We start from the raw sequence: 12,980 nt of genomic DNA on the forward strand, positions 1-12,980 counted from the left end.
AAACTTGGTCACCTGCATAAAAAGTAGGAATTGATCTACGGTGTCTGTCAGTGGCCTTCTTGCAATACTCCTGAGCCTCCTTTAATGCAATGGGGGTGCATCCGTAAGGGTGCACAGGCACTGCCCCCTCTCTCCTGCCACCCCCTCTAGCACCAATAGATAGAGTCATGCATACAGTGGGCACAGTGGCTGCGTCTGTTGGGCACAGTGGCTGTGTTTGATAGCACAGTGGTGGCAAGGGATGGGCACATTGGCTGTGTTTGATGGTACAGTGGCACCAATTGATGGGCTCAGTGGCTGCGTTTGATGGGCACAGTGGCTGTATTTGATGGGCACAGTGGCTGCGTTTGATGGTACAGTAAGCCTGCAATGGATGGTGTTTTTTCTGAATTCTTCAGTTTGTTTGCGCCCCCCCAAAAAATTTGAGCGCCAGCCGCCTCTGCGTGTATGTATCAATCAATTTCTCCTGAATCTCCTGTTATATAGTTAATATGTCGGTAACAGCAGGAATTGGAGTTGAGGCAAGGAGATCAGGAATAAAAACTGGATGATACCCAGATTTTAAGAAAAGGTGGCTTTGGGAAGTGGAGCTATGTTTTCAGTTATTATCAGCAAACTCTGCCATAGGAAGCTAGTTCACCCAATCAACCTGAAGATAACTCACAAAACATCACTTTCCAAAGTTTGATTGGTCCTCTCGGTCTGACCATTAGACTAAGGATGAAAAGTCAAGGACAGTTTAATTGTTATACCCACAGCTGAGCAAAAGTGTAAAAGAGAACTGCTGTAAAACGTCGGGCACATGCACATACTATTTCTAATAGAATTGTGCACAGGCAAACAAATATTCACAGGTGCGCTAAATCACGTGCACGAAACAATGCACACACTCAAGGCAGCATGTCCACAGTTTCCATTGGCACCAGATGGCCTATTTAAAGGGGGCTCTGACTCCTGCTCAGCGCTGACTGGTCTTCAGCTGTTCAGAGCGCTTACCTCAGAGTGCTTGCTCTGGCTGCTCATCATCCCAGCTCCAGTGGACACAGTGTGCTTGTCAGGAGCATGTATGGAGATCGAGATGCTAAGAGGGCTCCCCTTGCAGAAAGGTGCAGCATGCTCCTGAAGTTGGGAACAGGAAGCGCGGTGCCCGAAGAAGCATGGATGGCCGGGTGCTTGCTTGTAGTTAGATGAGCTCAGCTGCTGCGGGGTGGATGGAGCAGGCGGAGCTGAACTTGCTGTGTTCAGATGAACAGGGAAACCAGGAGCCAGGCCAGAAGTCATGCACAGATAGATCAGTCCAAAGAATACTCAGGGGCGAGCCAAGGTCAAACACAGGCAGGGTCCAGATGCAAGACAAAGGTCAAGACGGGAGATCAGGAAGCAGAAGCAGAGTCCAGGAACAGGCCAAGGGTCAGACTAGGAGATCAGGAAGCAAGGTCAAAGGCAAGCCGGGCCACAACGGGTATCTCAGATCAGGAAGCAAGGTCAAGGTACACAAGGCAGCTGAGGAGATAATCCAGCAAGGCCCTGTAGTTGCAGGCTGGCTTAAATAGGGCCACTGCTGGTGCCAGCATTAGTCATGCCAGTTGTGCGCCGGCCGTTGCGCACACGCAGTATTGGGCATACGTGTGCACCAATGCGCACCAGCGTGCGCCAATGCACGCTGATGTGCACCAGTATGCACCGATGTGCACCAGTATGCATCGATGTGCATGTGTATGCACCGATGCGCACTAATGTGCGGCACACACTCGTGCAAGTCTTGGGACTCTCTGTGGGCGTCCATGAGTGTTCAGGGTGGCATTGCCAGTATTGTGACGGCCATGTCCCTGACAGTGCCCCCCCCCCCCAAGGGGCAGCCTCCGGATGCCCAATCTAGACCACTTCTCTGGGTACCTGTTTCAAAAATTCTGCAGAAGTCTTGGAGCATGTATATTACCCATCGGTTCCCAAGAATTCTCCTTTGAAGGATACCCCTTCCATTTGACAAGAAATTGAGACTGCCTACCTCTTTTCTGATAGTCCAGGATAGCTTCAACCTCATACTTGGTGTCATTACCTATGGTAACTGATGAAGGTGGCAACTCCTCTCTTCCCGAAAATGGATTTCGGCACAGCTGGTTTCAGCAGGGAGACATGGAAGACCGGATGGATCTTGTAGGTGGTCAGCAAAGCGAGTTCAAAGGCCACAGGGTTCATCTTCCTCTTGATTTCGAATGGACCCACAAACCTTGGACCAAGCTTCCTAGAAGGACAAGAATGTTTGAGTTTAATAGAGGACAGCCATACCTTGTCTCCCACTTTGCAGGTGGGATTCCCTCTCTTTCTTCTGTCATACTGTCTTTTGAAGTCCTCCTGCGCCTTTCTTTTTTTTTTTTTTTATTCTTTATTTAATTTTTCAAATTTTTTTATATATTCACATAGTAAACAAGGTAAAAAAACAAAATGGATCATAGGGAACAACAATTTGGATACATTTCCTGGGTGGGACTGAGGAGGGTAGGGGGGTCTTCCATTGCCTTGCCCCATCCTCCTCTATCCAACCCAGACAGGCATAGACACAATAAATCCTTCTCCCTTTTCCCTCTACCATAATAATTCCTTTATTTCCCCCCCTTCCCTCCCTTCTATCCTGTACCTGTCCCGAACCTCCCACCCCCTTCTCTACCCTCCTACATCAATATTACCTCGCTATATTTCTTCGTTAATTTGAATAGTTTCCATTGTTCCCATTTCTTTTGAGGCTTTCTTCTTTCCCTCTCCTCGTCTGCTATCAATCCTTCCATTTTATATTTTATACATTTCCTCTACCCTTTCTAGCCATTCCCTTAATTTCGTTGCTTCTGCTTGTTTTCAATTCTTTGGAATCAGGCTCTTTGCCGCATTTATTAGGCGACTTATAAGGGAATCTTTATACTTTATTATTGGGGTATCTGTACCGTGGAAGAGGCATGCCCAGGGATTTTCTGGTATCTGGATCTCAGTTATTATTTTAACAAAGTATTTCTCTCCAAAACTGTCTAATCTTTGGGCATTTCCACCAAATGTGTGCCGCATTCCCCTGTTGTCCACAATCCCTCCAACAATTTGCGGACTGATCTTCTTGATATCTCGTCATATCTGGTGTCCTATACCACCTTACAAGACTTTTATAGTTCATTTCTATTAAACTAATATTTTTGGAGGTCCCGTGAATTAGATACAGAATTTTTTCTATGTTCTGTTTCTCTCCCCGTGGTCCTATTTCTTCTTCCCATTGTTTTATATATATAGGCACCTCCATCTCGTCCATTTGTCCCAGCATCTTATATATCTGCGAGATATTTATCTGGGTTGTTTTTCTCTCACAGATCCATTCGAAAGCATTTAGTTCTTCTCCATCTCTCAACAGTCGCGGCAATGCCGAGACAAAATGTCTGAGCTGGAGATACCACCATCTATCTATATCTATATATTCCTTTCCTTCCTGTTGTGTTTCTAATGTGTTTATTTTCCCAGCTTTTATTATGTGTCTCAATTGGGTGTCTTCTCTTTTAATCCAGTGCCCTCCCATAGTGCTTTTCCCTGGTGGGAATAAATTATTTTCTTTTAAAGCCATTAGTGGGGAATTGTATTTCCATTTGCTGTGTTTATGGACTCCATCCCATACTCTAAACACATTTTTTGTAAGTGAAAGTGTTGTTACCCCTAGTGATCTATATTTTGGCAGTATCCATATTTCCCTTCCTAAACGTGTCCCTGCTAAACTGTGTTCTACTGCCACCCATAGTTTTTTATTTTCTAATTTTGTCCATTCCACCACCCATGTTAGAACTACTTAGTCATAGTATTTTTTGAAATCCGGTACATTTAGGGCACACAGAGGTGTCCCAGTCCCAGGTATTTTACAATCTCATAGTTGTATGCTCCAAATAAATGCCAAGCCCAGCTGAAGTGTTTGGGTTTGGCTCAAAGAAAAGGTGGCAACCCTACTACCTCCCAAAAAAATGACTTGCCAAATGTGACATGTCAGGTGCTTAAAGCGAAAGTACCACTTTTGGGTGGATCTTTAAAGCGGGGTTCCACCCTAAAGTGGAACCTCCGCTGATCGGAACCCTCCCCCCCTCCGGTGTCACAATTGGCACCTTTCAGGGGGGAGGGGGGTGGAGATACCTGTCAAAGACAGGTATTTACACCCACTTCCGGGCATAGACTCCCGTGGGAGTCTACGCCATTTCCTGTCCTGCCGCGCTGTCTGCTGGGACACACACGGGTCTCAGAGACAGCGCGGAGAATTCCTATTGCGCTGCGTGACTCGCGCATGCGCAGTAGGGAACCGGAAAGTGAAGCCAATTCGCTTCACTTCCTGATTCCCTCACCTAGAATGGTGGCGGCAGCAGCGAGAGCCGAACGATCGATCGGCCTCGGCATCGCTGGAACCCGGGACAGGTGAGTGTCCATTTATTAAAAGTCAGCAGCTGTAGTATTTAAAGCTGCTGGCTTTTAATATTTTTTTTTTTGGTGGAATCCCTCTTTAAGAGAAGGATATGGTCACGTGCCAACTTAAATGATTCATTGAGACAGATCAGCTCTGACTAGATCATCTCACTTTTAGCCACTAGATGGCCTCATTAGTCTTCAATGCTAAATGCAATAATAAAAATCTACGTTGTAACTTCGACAATCTTTTGTAGAACTTTCAGAAAGGAGGACACGAGTCGTGTGAATTAAGATAAGGATCTTGTCACCGGCCGTACAATTTAAGATAACCCGTAGAAAACCTAAATTAGAAGCCATAACCACTTTGGAGCGCATTACTACCGGGTGATAGCGCGCAAGGACGGAAGTGGGCGGGGCTCCGTGTCGTAATAGAAGAGCGACAACTGCGCAGACATCTTGGAAACGATTCGGCTACGGTGAGTAATGCCTGTGCTTAGGTGAAATGTTCATAGATTGTGTTGGCTTTGTTTCCTATGCCGGTTTACTCGTATTTGTCAGAGGGGCGTCTGGTCTGATACTGGCAGTGCTGTGGCTGGTCAGGTTGAGTGTTACGAGTGTGGAGGTGGAAAGAGGGAGCTGAGTTAGGAAATAAAGTGTACGGGAAACCATTGTGTGTATTTGCTCCGCATAGAACAGCAGTTGTCTGAAATCATCAACAGTCCAGTCATTGCCTGGCTCTTCATTGTAGGCCACAAGATCTAGCCAGCTAAGAGTTACCAAACCTGAGGCTGAATCTGTTTTTATGTTCTCATGCCTGAAAATGGCTTCTTTTTCCCTGAGGTTTGTACAGAGATCTCTCCTACAAAGCAGAACGCCAGGAATTCACTTTCTGAAATGTTTTGGACTGCTATGGGTGAAGTCCAGCCCTATAAACACTTGAAGGCTTTTTCTGGTATTTTTTCTTTGGTAGAACATTACGTAGAACCCCCCCCCCCCCCCCCCTCTCCCCAAACATAATAAATAAAGCCACAGCTGGGCACCCACAGTGACAATGCCGTTTTCCTATCACATAATGTCCCCCATCGGATACTGTCCGCTGTGTACTGCACATGTGCAGTACACAGGACAACCACATTCTGAAAATAGCCGAAGATGAACGGCACCTACGCTATGAGTCCAGGTTCTAGCCCCACCATCCAAGTGGACATAAAAAAAAGCCGAGCGCAGCGAGGCCGTGCCCGAAGCGTGCCGAGCGCAGCAAGGCCGCCTCTAATATGTGCAGCCCTATTTCCACTTGGATGGGGGGGCTTGCACCTTGACTCACGGCGCTGGCACCGTTCATCTTCAGAGATTTTCTGAATCTCCTTCTGCTCCGCGCTGCACCTGCGCAGTACGGGACAGACACTTTTTTTAGATGGCCGGACTCTATATGTCAGAACACCGGCGCCACAGAGAGGGGGAGACGAGCTGGGCTTCATTCCCGTATTGCTGGACCCTGGACAGGTAAGTGTCCGATTATTAAAAGTCAGCAGCTGCAGTATTTTTAGCTGCTGACTTTCGTTTTTTTTTTTTTTTGCGTAACTCCACTTTAAATCAAATTTTAAAAAAGGGACGTCGTAAAAATAAAGTTAAAATCTATAAAGAAGGGGAAAAAAAAAATTCCATTTAACTACTTCTCTCCTGGCGCTCTCTCCTTCTGAGTGGACGTTCAGCGGCGCGATCCCGATGTGCTCGTGTCACCCAGACCTGCATCTCTGGTCGCCAGGAGGGCTCTGTGATTGGCCCTCCTGATCACATGACAGCCATGTTTAATCACAGCCGTCATGTGATGTAAACGCAGAGCCAGTGGCTAGGCAATCAGCTCTCCTCTCCTCACGCAGAAGTTGTCAGTGAGGAGAGCGGATCGCTGCAGCCGGCTGGTGATCAGTGAGTATGAGCTGTGTTTTTTTTTTTTTTTTTTTTTTTTTTTTTTAACTCACTGATCACCAGTCTAGTGTCCCCACAATGTAAAAAACACAAAGTAAACGTGCATGTCCCCCTCACATGTAACAGTAAAATCGCATGTCCCAAAGATCACCTGCGCACATCTGTCCATGATTACACAAGCCAATTATTATGCACTTAACAGATTTTATAAATTTTTTTGCCAAAAAAAGTAGCAGGATACATTTTGGCTTAAGTTTATGACAAAATTAGATTTTATTGGATTTCTTTTAAAATAGAAGAAAATATATTTTTGTTTTTCAAAATTTCTGCTCTTTTTCCACTTGTATCGCAAAAAATAAATACCACCAAAATAAAGCTCTATTTGTGTGAACAAAATGATAAAAATTTAATTTGAGTACAGCGTTGCGTGACCGCAACTGTCAGTGAACTTGCGAGAGTGCTGAAAATTGGCCTGGGAAGGAAGGGGGCCCAGTATTGATGTGGTTAAAGTGCTCCCACACAAGTTGCGCACACATATGTAAACAGTGTTTGCACCACAGATGTGAGGCATCGCTGCGTAGGTTAGAGAGCAATAACTTAAAGTGCTGGACTTCTTCTGTAACACTAAACACCCTGTAAAGGTGTTTAAAATGTCATCTATGCAGATTTTTAAGTACCTTAGATTGTTGCTATTCTACAAGCATGCACAATTTTAAAGCATGACCTGTTGGGTATCCATTTACTCTGCATATAAAATATATCTTCCCCCCCCCCCCCCAAAAAAAAAATTGGTTTCAAAAACCACTGTGCAAATTATGTGTGACATAAAAAATTGTAGCGATTGCCATTTTATTCCCTAGGGCCTCTACTTAAAAAAAAAAAAAAAAAATACACGTATTGTGGTCGGCAAGTGCTTAACTTATGGTTTACCGAGTGCCAGTAGTACAACTATTGTTCTATGGCTGATGTGGGACCATCAGGTCTTGCCGTCTGCAGCCACTCTTCCCACCCAACCTCTCCTCTTACCCAACCCCAGAGCACCTTTTATTGTATTATGCGAACCCATTCTCAAAATACAAAGCCTTCTATGAATTGACAGTGGTAGGGAGGGGCGAGCAGAGCTGTGGTATTGTCTCGGAGCGTCTGGAGTTTAGTTATAGCTGTATTCCTGGAGCAAAAACTGTCAGCTAGAAGTAAGATATCCATTCATTAGGTGGCATGCACCTTGGTGGACTTGGTGATTGTAAAGTAAATGCTGGGGGGGCGGGAGTTAGTTGCCTGCTCTGTGTAATGGTTTTGCACAGAGCAGCCCTGACTCTCTACTTTTTGAGTTCCCTCCCCTCCTTCTGCTGGCGGTCCTGGCTCCCCCTGCCAAGTACACCCAATAGCAGGCCTATTGCTATGGGGGCACCTGAGTCTATTCACGCGGAGCATGGCTTGGCTCTACTCCCTACTGTATCCTCATTGGCTGTGATTGACAATAGTAGGAGTCAATGGCTCCCACTAATGTGTGAGCCCAGGGAAAGCTGCTGCTCTCATGCACATCGCTGGACTGAAATGAGGCTCAGGTAAGTATAAGGGGAGAGCTGCATCCAGAATGTGTGTGGTGTTTTTTTTTTTTTTCTCTCCAAAATGCTTTGAGGTGAAACACCTTGAGCCTTTAGAACCACTTTAACTTATAGTATGCCTTAGAGGTCGACCGATATATCGGTCGATATTTGCCGTTTTTTAATTAATCGATCGCATCGGCCGATTGAGCTGATAAAAAGGCAGATTTAGAACAGCGGGACTTTGAAATGACTTCTGTAATAGAAGTCAGTGTAAGTTGCCTGAGTCATCATTCTTTCCTCCTCTCTGGGCAGTCTGCCAAGAGAAGAACAGAAAGATACAATGTTTACACTTGAATGAATGAAATCATCTGTGTGTAGAAGTTCTCAGTTTAACCATTTAAAGACTAAATCTTTTCTGACACTTGTTGCTTACAAGTAAAAGTCCTGTATTTTCTGCCAGAAAATCACTTAGACCCCCCAAAAAGTATACATATTTTTTTAGCAGAGATCCTAGGGAATAAAATAGCGGTTGTTGCAACATTTTATGTCACACGGCATTTGTGCAGAGGTCTTTCAAATGCATTTTTTGGGGGGAAAAAAAAATACACTAAATGATTTAAAAAAAAAAAAAAAAAAAAAAAAAAATCTAAAACAGTAAAGTTAGTCCATTTTATTTTTTCTTTTTTTTTTTTTTCCTCCAAAAGTTTTGAGTACTTGTTTTTATTTTATAGGCTGCTTGCACACTGGAGCGGGCAGACGTTGATGGTAAAATGTTGCTAGTTTTAGCAGTACTTTACCATCATTTTAGCGGTGCTATTTGGCTGCTAGTGGGGTGCATATAATCCTAGCTAGCGGCCGAAGAGGTTAAATGCGCCCGCGAAGCACCGCTGCCAAATCTCATTGCTTGGGCAGTGGTGCCCATTAATATCAATGGGCAGGAGTGGTGGAGAAGCGGTATACACCAATCCAAACATGCTGCTTGCATCGCCTCAGTGTGAAAGCGCTCTGTCTTTCACACAGACTGCAGGGGAGCCGTTTTACAGGCGCTATTTTTAGCCCAAAAGCGCCTAAAAAAAAACGCCCCAGTGGGAAAGGTGTCTGTTAGGTTTTATGAGATGAAGGGGGATAAAAAAAAAAATCAAAAAAAAAAAAAAATCGGCCTAACATATCGGCCCAAAAAAATCGGTATCGTATATCGGCCATCGGCCGCCATGATTTCTAAATATCGGCATCGGCCAGAGAAAAACCCATATCGGTCGACCTCTAGTATGCCTGCACGTTTAACAAAGTGGCTGGATTTAAGCTTTATGTTTCAATATGTTTATTGAAGGTTTTCAGTACAAAACAAACAAGTCTCATCAATGCGGCTAAGTATTACATCTAGTACAATGCACAATTGAGTAATTCACCGGTCATTTCTTAGAATACTCTGTCAGTGGCAACTCAAGTCCTATAGCCAAAGACTCTGGATCATACATGACCCCACCTGCCGATGCTGTTACCTCTTATGTTTTATAGGTATCTAATCGTGCAACTAGCACCGCTCAATGAGAGATGTGGAGAAAACAAAGAGCAGAAAAGAGGGGAAAGACCCAATAGTAGAAGGGGAGAGAGAGGAGTAAAGAATAGGAGAGGGTGGGGAAGGAAGAGAATTGGGGGAGAGCTGTGGTCCTAGATTCTCGAGTCCTTACTGCTATAATAACATTAAACAATGTGTGCCCTGGGATCGTTAGTTTGGTAGACAATCCATGGGTCCCATATTCTGTGAAACATTCCCATCCTGTCTTGAGACAGCGCGGATAGCCGCTCGTTAAGCATTAACCATGACCTTTTATGTTTGAGCTGAGCTATCGGTAATGCGGCAGACCTCCAGTTACGTGCTATGGTAATCTTAGCTGAAATAAATAGAAAAGTGAGGAGCCTCTACTGATACTTGGAGGCCTCTACTGCTTTACCTCCCAAGAGGTCCAGCTTAGGCGACTTTTTTAGGTTCAGGCCCGTGATTGTATAGACAAAGTTATACACTCTAATCCAAAACCTTCTGACCTTCGGGCATGACCACCAAATATGGTAGGTGGTCCCCACCTGGCCGCAGCCCCTAAAACATTGGGACGTTGCCCATGGTACAAAAGCGGCCTATCTGGTTGGGACCATGTACCACCTTAACAAAACCTTATAGTTTGCCTCTATCACCGATGTGTTGGTGAGTAAGCGATATGCCGTCTCAGAGAGTAGACACCAATCATCTAATTCAAAGGTTTCCTGAAGGTCCTGCTCCCATTGGATCATATAACTCAATTTCTTTGCGGTACCCCTTAGTATTGTATATATGGCCGATAAATGGCCTCTAATTTTGTCATATTGTCTACTCAGCTGTTCCATGGGAGTCAGGGACCCCAGGTTTCCCCTACGGGCCACACCCTGCACATAATGGCGCAGTTGGGCATATCGAAACTTCTCAGAGGACGGCATATCAAATTTATCTACCAGAGCTCGTTCAGAAAGCATGCCCCTATGGTCGCATAAATCAGCAATGCGCAGTAGCCCTTTATTTGTCCACCAACTAAATAGTTTAGGAGAGAGGCCCGGGGTGAACTCTTTTTATTGTTCAATAATGGCGCTAGTGGATTATGGGGTGACTTGAATTTATGTATTTTCCACAGCCTGTCTCATATAGCCAAAGCCAGTGACAGAGTGGGACACAATATCAGTGGTCTATCCTTCATTGGAAGCCACATTATCTGCGAAATCTGTGAAGGACGGCAGGAATAAGATTCCATGTCCATCCATATAGCATGTGGTTGGTGTGAGTGGTATCTGGAGAGGTGGGCCAGCTGAGCCGCATGAAAGTATTTCTGCAGATCAGGCAGGCCCAGCCCCCCATGTTTTTTTTTTTTTTTTTTTTTTTTTTAAATTGTAATTTTTATTGAGAGAATTTTTTACAGAGAATGAAAAGATACAGAACTGACAATATTCAAAGAAAATCTGGAGCATACCTTATTGGAGAGACTGATATAACCTCTTGGTGACTACAGATATACAGTAGCAATGGAAGGATAAAAAATAAATAAAAAACTAAAAGAAAACAAAGCAAAATAAAATGCAGAAAGGAAATAAACAGAAAAGTATTACGTAAAACCTTATGAAAATAAAAAGGCTGAGAGACAACACATATCGTAAAGCAGAGGTTGGGGTCTTGAGCAGGTGCTTCAATAACGTGACTAATATCTGACATAAGAGGGCTACATACCACTATAAATTTCCTCAGGAGGTAAGGTAAGCTTCAAATGGCCGTTGGGCCAGCAGAAACAGACTTGAAGTACCGACACAATACAAAACATCAGGGAGCCAGAAGGTCAGGGAACACTAGGGGACGGGCACCAACCGGGTGGCTAGGGGTACCAAGGGCTCCCGTGGGAGCCCAAAAATCGAGGCATCCCATGGGGCCCAGATCACGCCAAACCGGTCAATCCCATCCTCCACCATAGCCGTCAAATGTTCCATCCTGCGTATGTCCCCGACGGTTTGTATCAGCTGAGTCTGGGTTGGGGGCTGAGTAGACAACCAATTAGAGGGGATAGCTCTTTTAGCAGCAAGCAGCACATAGGAAGCTAATTTATTAGCTGCCTTCCCCAACTCCGGGAAGGGAAGGCCTAGGAGAAGGTGGACAGGATCCAATGGAATGGGGGTGTCAAAAATTTGCTGGAGCATGTGAGTTACCATGGACCAGAAAGGAGTAATTAAAGTGCATTGCCAAAAGATATGATAATGCGTACCCTTGGTCCTCCCACACCTCCAGCACATGGGAGAAAGAGAGGCGTCATACCGATGAATAACCTCGGGGGTCCTATACCAGAACAGTAGGACTTTATATGCTGTCTCTCTCTGTGCCACACATCTGGAAATTTTAGAGGTGGAGGACCAAATTCTGGACCATTGTGGGAGAGTGATTTGTTGATTAAGGAGCTGCGTCCATTTGCCCATGTAGGAGTGGGATAGGGCAGTGAGAGAGGACCTCTGCTGGAGTATATGGTAAATACTAGAGATAAGCTTTGCTTGGTAGGGGCCCTGGGAGCAGAGCAGCTCAAAAGGCGTCGGTGTGGAGAGGGAGAGAGAGGGGGAAAGAGTTGAAAAGTAGTGAGTTATCTGGAGGTATGAATACCGCATGTGGTTTGGGAGTTGACTGTCGGTTTGGAGGGCCGAAAAGGGCTTAAGTTTACGCGTGACAGGGTGAACGAAGTGGCGGAGTTGGAACAATCCCTCTCTAGCCCAGGGAAACATACGAACATGCGATAGACTGTCAGGAATTAAAGGATTAAACAGCACATTAGAGAGGGGGGAACAGGGTGATGACAATGCAAATTTGGAAGAGCAGGAACGCCACAGTCTAAGCGTGAACAACATGGGACCCAGGCATAGATCCAGAAGCCCGGGGTCCCCCATTGTCCCCGGCGACCATGCCAAGGAGCAGGGATGGGTCGGATATAGGGAACCCATCTCAATCTCCGTCCAGCGATTCGGAGGTCTCAGGCAAGACCAAGACACTATCGGGCGCAAATGAGATGCCAGATAGTATTTGTAGACGTCCGGTGCACCCATGCCCCCCCTGATCTTTGGGGGCAAAAACCACCGAACCAGCCACTCTATGGGCCCTGCCATTCCAAATAAATTTCAAGAACCAGCGCTTAAGCAACTTAATCTGTGACATCGGGATGGGGACAGACAAGGTTTCAAAATAGTATAACAGTTTTGGCATGATGGACATTTTCAGGACATTAATTCGGCCTATCCAGGACAGGGGAAGGGAGGTCCATCGAGATAACATACTGTTGATAGACTTAAACAGAGGGATGTAATTGGTCGGGTAAAGGGCGGAGTAGGAAGTCGTTAGCTGAACCCCAAGATATTTGAGGGACGATGTGCACCATCGGTAGGGGAATGTATTTTGTAGACGCAGGAGTTCCTCCGGGGGAACATGGAGGGGGAGGGCCTCCGTCTTTGCCGTGTTGACTTTATAGCCCGACAGGGAACTAAATTGAGTGAGTAGGGCATGCAGGGAAGGGAGGGAAATGTGGGGACTGGTTA

The 12,980-nt window shown here is 45.4% G+C and overlaps 1 protein-coding gene across 1 annotated transcript in view; it reads left to right on the forward strand.

The window, feature by feature from the left end:
- Positions 1-4,735: 4,735 nt before the first annotated feature.
- Positions 4,736-12,980, forward strand: part of SART1 (spliceosome associated factor 1, recruiter of U4/U6.U5 tri-snRNP) — an 87,079-nt gene continuing 78,834 nt past the window's right edge. The window contains exon 1 of the mRNA XM_077456516.1: positions 4,736-4,895. The gene's annotated coding sequence lies outside the window, so the exon portion shown is untranslated. The remainder of the gene's footprint in view (positions 4,896-12,980) is intronic.

This window comes from Lithobates pipiens, unplaced genomic scaffold (assembly GCF_037356315.1).
Source record: "Lithobates pipiens isolate NorthernLeopardFrog02 unplaced genomic scaffold, aLitPip1_a1.2 Scaffold_10, whole genome shotgun sequence".
In the NCBI taxonomy this organism is placed as follows: Eukaryota; Metazoa; Chordata; class Amphibia; order Anura; family Ranidae; genus Lithobates; species Lithobates pipiens.